General features: G+C 40.8%; 1 non-coding gene across 1 annotated transcript; it reads right to left on the minus strand.

The window, feature by feature from the left end:
• Window positions 1-276: 276 nt before the first annotated feature.
• LOC141722203 (small nucleolar RNA R71) lies at window positions 277-383 on the minus strand. The gene has a single exon (XR_012575226.1). It is a non-coding gene; the product is annotated as a small nucleolar RNA R71 (small nucleolar RNA).
• Between the last annotated feature and the right edge of the window lie 7,421 nt (window positions 384-7,804).

Genomic DNA, 7,804 nt, shown 5'->3' on the forward strand with positions numbered 1-7,804 from the left:
AAGTCAAGCACGATTCAGATGATACAGAAATCAGTTCAGTTTGGGGATTCTCCTACAGAAGACCCCAACATGAACATCAGGGATTTTATCGAAATCTACGACAATTTCAAGTTCAATGGTGTGACTGAAGATGCCATCAAGCTGCGACTCTTCCTATTCTCTCTGAGGGATAAAGCAAAGTGCTGGTTACATTCTCTACCACCAGGGTCTATCACCACATGGAAGGATCTTGCTCAAAAGTTTCTCACTAAATTCTTCCCTATGGCAAAGACTGCTGCAATCAGGAATGCTCTTACTCAGTTTACTCAGCAAACTGAAGAATCTCTGTGTGAGGCTTGGGATCGATATAAGGAGATGCTAAGGAAGTGCCCACACCATGTCATGCCTGATTGGATGATTATAAACTATTTCTATAATGGATTGGATACAGAATCAGGAGGAGCCTTGTGGGCCAAAAGATATAATGAAGCTTGTGAATTGATTAAACTGATGGTTGCTAATGAATACCAGAATCCTTCTCAGAGGCTGACTTAGGGAAAAGTAGCAGGAATTTTGGAGTTGGATGCAGCAACTGCTATAGATGCCCAACTTAAGGCTTTGACGATGAAGGTGGACACTTTGACTAATTATGGAGTTAATCAAATCACTAGTGTCTGTGAGCTTTGTGCTGGTGCCCATGAGACTGATCAGTGTGCTAGTTCTAGTGAATCAACTCAGTTCGTGAGCAACTTTCAGTGATCGCAACAACCTGTTCCAGCCACCTATCATCCTAACAACCGCAATCATCCTAATTTCAGGTAGAGCAACGCTCAGAATGCGGTTGAACAGCCTTATCAGTAGTACCCAGCTAAGCAGTACAACCCCCTGGTCTTCAGCAACCGTAATATGCACCAAGACAGCAATTTCAGCTGCAACAAGCTAATGAAAAATCTGAATTAGAGGAGTTGAAGTTCGTGTGCAAAAGCCAAGTTGTTTCTATCAAGACCTTGGAAAATCAAATTGGACAAATTGCCAATGCCTTGCTAAATCGTCAACCTGGTACACTACCTAGTGACACTGAAGTACCAGGAAAGAGGGAAGCTAATGAGCAGGTGAAGGCCTTTACCTCTGAGGTTTGGGAAGGTTGCGAATCCCGAAGAAATTCAAGTTTCGAATGAAGAAGCTGGGGCTGAAGAAGAAGTAGAGCAGCAGGAAGTAGAAGTGGAACCAAGGAAGACTATTGTTGAGCACACTCCTCCTGAGGGTAATACAGGGGAGAAACAGATCTATCCTCTACTGCCTTTTCCTAAGCGGCTATAGAAGAAAAAGTTGGATAAGCAATTTGAGAAGTTTCTGGAGGTGTTCAAGAAACTTCATATCAACATACCTTTCGCTGAGGCTCTTGAGCAGATGCCTAGTTACGCAAAATTTATGAAAGGTATTCTCTCTCGGAAAGTGAATCTAGATGATTTAGAGACTGTCGCTCTCACAGAGGAATGCAGTGCTGTGCTACAACAGAAGTTACCTCCGAAGCTTAAAGATCCGGGAAGCTTCACTATTCCGTGTACTATTGAAAAAGTGTCTTTTGACAGATTCTTATGTGACTTGGGAGCTAGCATCAATCTGATGCCTTCATCAATCTTCAAGAAGTTGAACTTGTTTGATCCAAAACTGACTTATATGACTTTGCAGTTGGCCGATCGTTCTAGTACATATCCTCGAGGTATTGTGGAGGATGTCTTGGTCAAGGTTGATAAACTCATCTTCCCTGCTGATTTTGTAATTCTTGATTTCGAGGAGGATAAGAAGATTCCCATAATCTTGGGAAGACCTTTCTTGGAAACTGGCTGTACCTTGATAGATGTGCAGAAGGGTGAGCTTACAATGCGACTGCTGGATTAGGATGTAACTTTTAATGTGTTAAATGCTATGAAATTTCCTACGGAAAATATGGAGTGCTTAAAAAGTGGAGTTGGTTGATTCTATGGTTACTTCAGAACTTGATCAATTGCTAAGGTCTGATGCCTTAGAGAAGGCCTTGTTGGGGTATTCAGATAATGAAGATGACGAAGATGAAAAACAATTGCAAAATCTGAATGCTTCTCCCTGAAAGAGGAAGATTGATATGCCTTTTGAATCTCTTAGAATTGAGGAGTTGAACAAAGCTCCTAAATGCCTCAAGCCATCTATTGAGGAAGCTCCCACTCTTGAGTTTAAGCCTTTACCTAAATATTTGAGGTATGCATTTTTAGGTGATGCATCTACTTTGCCTGTTATTATTGCATCTGACCTTTCAGGTAGCGATGAGGAGAAGCTTTTGAGAATTCTTAGGGAGTTCAAATCGGCAATTGGATGGACTATAATAGATATTAAGGGAATCATCCCTTCTTATTGCATGCATACAATTCTGCTAGAAAATGGTAGCAAGCCTACGGTTGAGCAACAAAGAGGACTTAATCAGATCATGAAGGAAGTAGTGAAAAAGGAAATTCTTAAGTGGCTCGATGCATGGATTATTAACCCCATTTCTAATAGTTCTTGGGTGATTCCGGTTCAGTGTGTACCAAATAAGGGAGGTATCATAGTTGTTGCTAATGAGAAGAATGAGCTCATTCCTACTCGAACAATCACAGGATGGAGAGATTGTATCGACTACAGGAATCTGAACAAGACCACTAGAAAGGATCACTTCCCTCTGCCTTTCATTGACCAGATGCTCGACAAGTTGGCTGGCCATGAATACTACTGTCTTCTGGATGGCTATTCGGGTTATAATCAGATTTGTATCATTCCAGAAGATCAAGAGAAGACTACCTTCACTTGTCCATTTGGTACTTTCGCCTTCAGGCGAGTTTTTTTTGGTCTGTGTGAAGGCGAGTTTTTTTTGGTCTGTGTGGTGCACCAGCCACATTTCAGAGATGTATGATGGCCATCTTTTCGGATATGATTGGCCATAAGGTGGAGGTGTTCATAGACAACTTCTCTGTATTTGGCGATTCTTTTGATGAATGCTTGCAGAATCTTGGAAATGTTCTCAAGAGGTGTGTTGAGACCAATCTGGTTCTCAATTGGGGAAAATGTCACTGTATGGTGCGACATGGTATTATTCTTGGGCACAAGGTTTCTAGTAAGGGTCTTGAGGTGGACAAAGCCAAGGTGGGGTTATTGAAAATCGTCCTCCACCTATTTCTGTTAAGGGAATTCGTAGTTTTCTTGGTCATGCGGGTTTCTATAGGCATTTCATCAAGGACTTCTCTAAGATTTCGAAGCCATTATGCAGTTTGCTAGAGAAAGATGTCCCTTTCAAGTTTGATGATGAGTGCCTTGCCTGTTTTGAGACATTGAAGAAGATTTTAATCACGACACTGGTCATAACTGCACCTGACTGGAATGAACCTTTTGAGATGATGTGCGATGCAAATGACTATGCAGTTGGAGCAGTTCTTGGGCAGAGAAATAACAACATATTTCATGTGGTCTACTACACTAGTAAGACGTTGAATGGTGCTCAACTGAATTATACTACTACAGAGAAAGAACTTTTGGCTATTGTCTATGGTTTTGAGAAATTTTGATCTTATCTATTTGGGACTAATGTGACAGTTTTCACTGATCACACGGAAATTCATTATCTCGTCTCAAAGAAGGACTCGAAGCCTAGATTGATTAGATGGGTTCTTTTGCTTCAAGAATTTGAATTAGAGATCAAGGACAGAAAAGGGACTGAAAATCAAGTTGTTGATCATCTCTCACGTTTAGAGAACCCTAATGCTACTTCACTGGACAAGACATTGATAAATGAGTCTTTTCCAGATGAGTAGCTGTTTGGAGTGCAAGAGGAAGAACTGTGGTTTGCAGACATTGTGAACTACCTTGTGAGTAATGTCATTCCTCCCTACTTATCATATGCTCAAAGGAAGAAGTTTCTACATGAAGTGAAGTGATATATGTGGGATGAGCCATTTCTTTTTCAATAAGGAGCTGATCAAATCATCAGGAGATGTATTCTTTACAGCGAAACGGGGGGGGGGGGGGGCTCTTGTGAGATTGCCACTCAACAGCAGCTCGTATTCTTCAAGTAGGTTTCTTTTGGCCAACCTTGTTTAAAGATGCTCATCAGTTCATTTTCAAATGTTATCGATGTCAACGTGTGGGTATTATGTCTAAGAGGGATGAGATGCCTCTTAATGTGCTTCTCGAGGTTGAAGTCTTCGATATTTGGGGAATTGACTTCATGGGGCCATTTATCTCATCTTGTAACAATCAGTATATCTTGTTGGCGGTTGATTATGTGTCGAAATGGGTTAAAGTTAAGGCGTTGCCAACGAACGATGCGAAAGTAGTGCTTAATTTTCTTTACAAGCAGTTATTCACAAGGTTTGGAACTCCAAGAGTCATAATCAGTGATGAGAGGTCGCATTTTTGTAATCGCAAGTTCACTGCTATGATGCAAAGGTATAATGTGAATCATCACATTGTTATGACTTATCATCCTCAAACAAATGGTCAAGCTGAGGTGTCGAACAGAGAGATCAAGCACATTTTGGAGAAAGTTGTGTGTCCATCGACGAAAGATTGGTCTTTGAAGCTTGATGAAGCTGTTTGAGCGTATAGAACAACATACAAGACTTTATCGGGAATGTCTCCATTCCAGTTGGTTTATGGTAAAGGGTGTCATTTTCCAGTTGAGCTCGAGCATAAGGTATATTGGGCTTTGAAGAAATTGAATCTTGACTTAGATGTAGCTGGAAAGAAGATGATGCTTCAATTAAATTAACTCGACGAGTTTTGACTTCAAGCTTATGAGAACAATAAAATGTATAAGGAGAAAGTCAAAAGGTGGCACGATAGGGGTCTAGTGCTCAAATCATTTGTGCCAGGGCAACAAGTTCTTTTATTTAACTCTCGTCTCCGTCTTTTTCCTGGAAAGTTGAAGTCAAGGTGGTCAGGGCCCTTCATAATCAAAACTGTGTTTCCACACGCAGCGGTGGAAATTTTTTAGAGTGATCCGGGCCAAGCATTCAAGGTCAATGGTCAGAGGTTGAAGCATTACTATGGTGACACGGTAACTCGCGAGATGGTTAGTGCCGTTTTATTGTCCGTTTGATCTCAGGATTCTACGTCGAGCTAACGACGTAAAACAAGCGCTTCTTGGGAGGCAACCCAAGTTTGTTGTACATTAGTAGGTAGAGGAAGCAAGAAGAAAAGAGAAAAACATAAAAATATCAGAAAAAGAAAAAAATTCAGGGACAACTTCAGAAGCCAAGCGCGTCCGCACTGATCTAGCAAGCGGCCGCACCGATTTGGCAGAAGGTGAGTGCGTCAGCGCTGGTCTAGCGCGCGCCCGCGCTGGTCTAGCGCGCGCCCGCGCCGGGTCCTGACTCAGAAAAATAAAAACAACAGTTATGAAGAGAAAAGAGGGATTTTTTCTACAAAATCAATTTTTACCCGAATTTTACTCTTCCACATCCCAAATTTCCCTCTCCAAATCAAACCCATTATTCCCACAATTTCCATAATCAATTCCCACTTCTATTCCATATCTAATTCTCTTCTCACCACCTATATATTCACACACATATACACAAACTTCTCCACCACATCACAAATTTTCAAGCACAAATCTCTATCAACACTTAGCTTTTATTCTCTCTTATTCAATCCCAATGGCACCTAAGAGATAAATGACTCAGTTAAGCAGCAGCATCACAGATTCTTCATCTGCAGGTGGTATGAGGCCAAGGTTTTCAACTTCTGAAGCTGAATATGAGTACACGAGGCTTCTCTCGAAGCCTATAGCTAAGGAGCGAGGTTTTCTGCCATTAGGGAAGGATGGTAAGTTGTTGGAGATGATTCTGGATATGGGCTGGGTTCCTTTTTGTGAGGCTCCCGCTGCTGTGCCCATGAGTGTTGTGCGAGAGTTCTATGCTAACGCGAAGGCGGAGAAGAATGGCTTCACGATAGTTGGGGGATGACAGTGGAGTATAATGCTGATGCGATTAGGAGGGTGATTGAACATCCCGCGAGGAAGCTCGGTCAGGACACTTGGAATGATAAGACTCCGGAGGACTTCAATTTGGATCTGATCGTTGCTACTCTGTATATGCCAAAGACTCACTGGAAGTTCAAGAGGGGCACAACTGATTACTCCACATTCCCTGCGTCGTGCATGAACAGGTTTGCACAGGCTTGGAACTCATTTATTTGTGCTAACATCATGCCATCATCACATGTGTATGAGATTACTGTGGAGCGTGCTCGTCTGCTATGGAGTATTCTTCAGGGCGATTATATTGATTTGGGGATGGTTATATATTAGGGGATTTTGAGATTCTTGAGAGGAGGTACTATGGGTTCTATACCCTATGTGTCTGTTGTGACGAAGTTGTGTGTGACAGTTGGTGTTCATTGGCCCGCACATGAGCAGCTGCAGCTTCCCAGTGCTCCTTTCGACAGTTCTACACTGTTGAGTATGCAGGTGTGGTATGGAGGGAAGCCTGATCCTAAGGGGCTTGGTTATTCATATGATCATCTGCCAGGTGGTAGACCAGCGGATCAGACTTTTGTGGGAGGTTCTTCGCAGGCTCGTCGAGCAGCTTAGATAGCTCAGTTAGGAGAGGAGGCTGGTCCGTCGCAGCAGCAGCAGCAGCAGGAGGGAGCAGGAGCAGAGGTTGGAGCTGGTTTGAGTACGACACAGTATAGGCGTCTAGCGAGGAAGATGGATACCATGCATGTCATCCATAGTATATTTGCACGTGAACTCACCCAGGCACTTGGGACTGCATTCAGAGTCACCGGTGTTGACATCCAGTGGCCAGTATTTGGTGAGGATTCCGTGTTGTTGGATTTTTAACGCAGCGGGGTCATGGCAAAACACTTTTACACATACAAAATCCAAATAAAAGCATATAAATCGTGAATAAAAATTCGAGGGATCGAATCTAACCTTTAAAAATAATTCGGAGACAACGATCAGAGATCCTTAGCAGTTGCTCCTCAAGTGTGAAGCACTCCACCGGTATCCACAAAGAAAACGATGTTAAGGAGGAGGAAGGAGGTGGAGAGAATTGGGTTTTCCAAACTTTTTGGGTTTTCGGGTTAGATGTGGTTAGAATAAAATAGGGTCTATAATAGTGTATTTATAGGCACAATTTTTAGCTGAAATTTTCCCATAAATAATATTATTATTATCCCATTTATTATTCTCATTAATAATTAAAACACCTTTTAATTATTAATCATTTTTCTAAACAATTTAGAAATAATTCTCTCTCTTGATTTAATTTCCAAAAATTAAATCCTTAATTAATAATATTAAGAACTTTTCTTAACTAATTTATAATCAATTAAATCTCATTTAATCAATTATTAAATTTGCCAATTAATTATTTATTTCATAAATAAATAATTATTAGCCATTATTAATTAATTCCTCCACCATTAAATCATTCTCTTTTTATGGTGTGACCCTGTAGGTTCAATATTAAGCCGGTAGTAGAAATAAATAATAATAAAATTATTTTATCATTATTTATATAAATTCTCTAATTTATTAAATATGATTAATTAATTAATCACATTTATTCTACATCGTGAGGGATACTTCTCAGCATATCGCGACTATCCGGATAATATGAATTCACTGCTTAGAATACCAAGAACCTATTCAGTGAATAGTTACCGTACAATAAACTCCTTCTACCCTACAATGTCCCGATTAAATACAAGGCATGGATCTCGTGTCAAGCCTATCTAATTTAATCACTTGCTTACCATTTACTATGCGTAGTTCTATGCAAATTAGAAACTCCTTTCTAATTTCATT

The sequence above is a fragment of the Apium graveolens genome, chromosome 4, assembly GCF_009905375.1.
Source record: "Apium graveolens cultivar Ventura chromosome 4, ASM990537v1, whole genome shotgun sequence".
NCBI lineage: Eukaryota > Viridiplantae > Streptophyta > Magnoliopsida > Apiales > Apiaceae > Apium > Apium graveolens.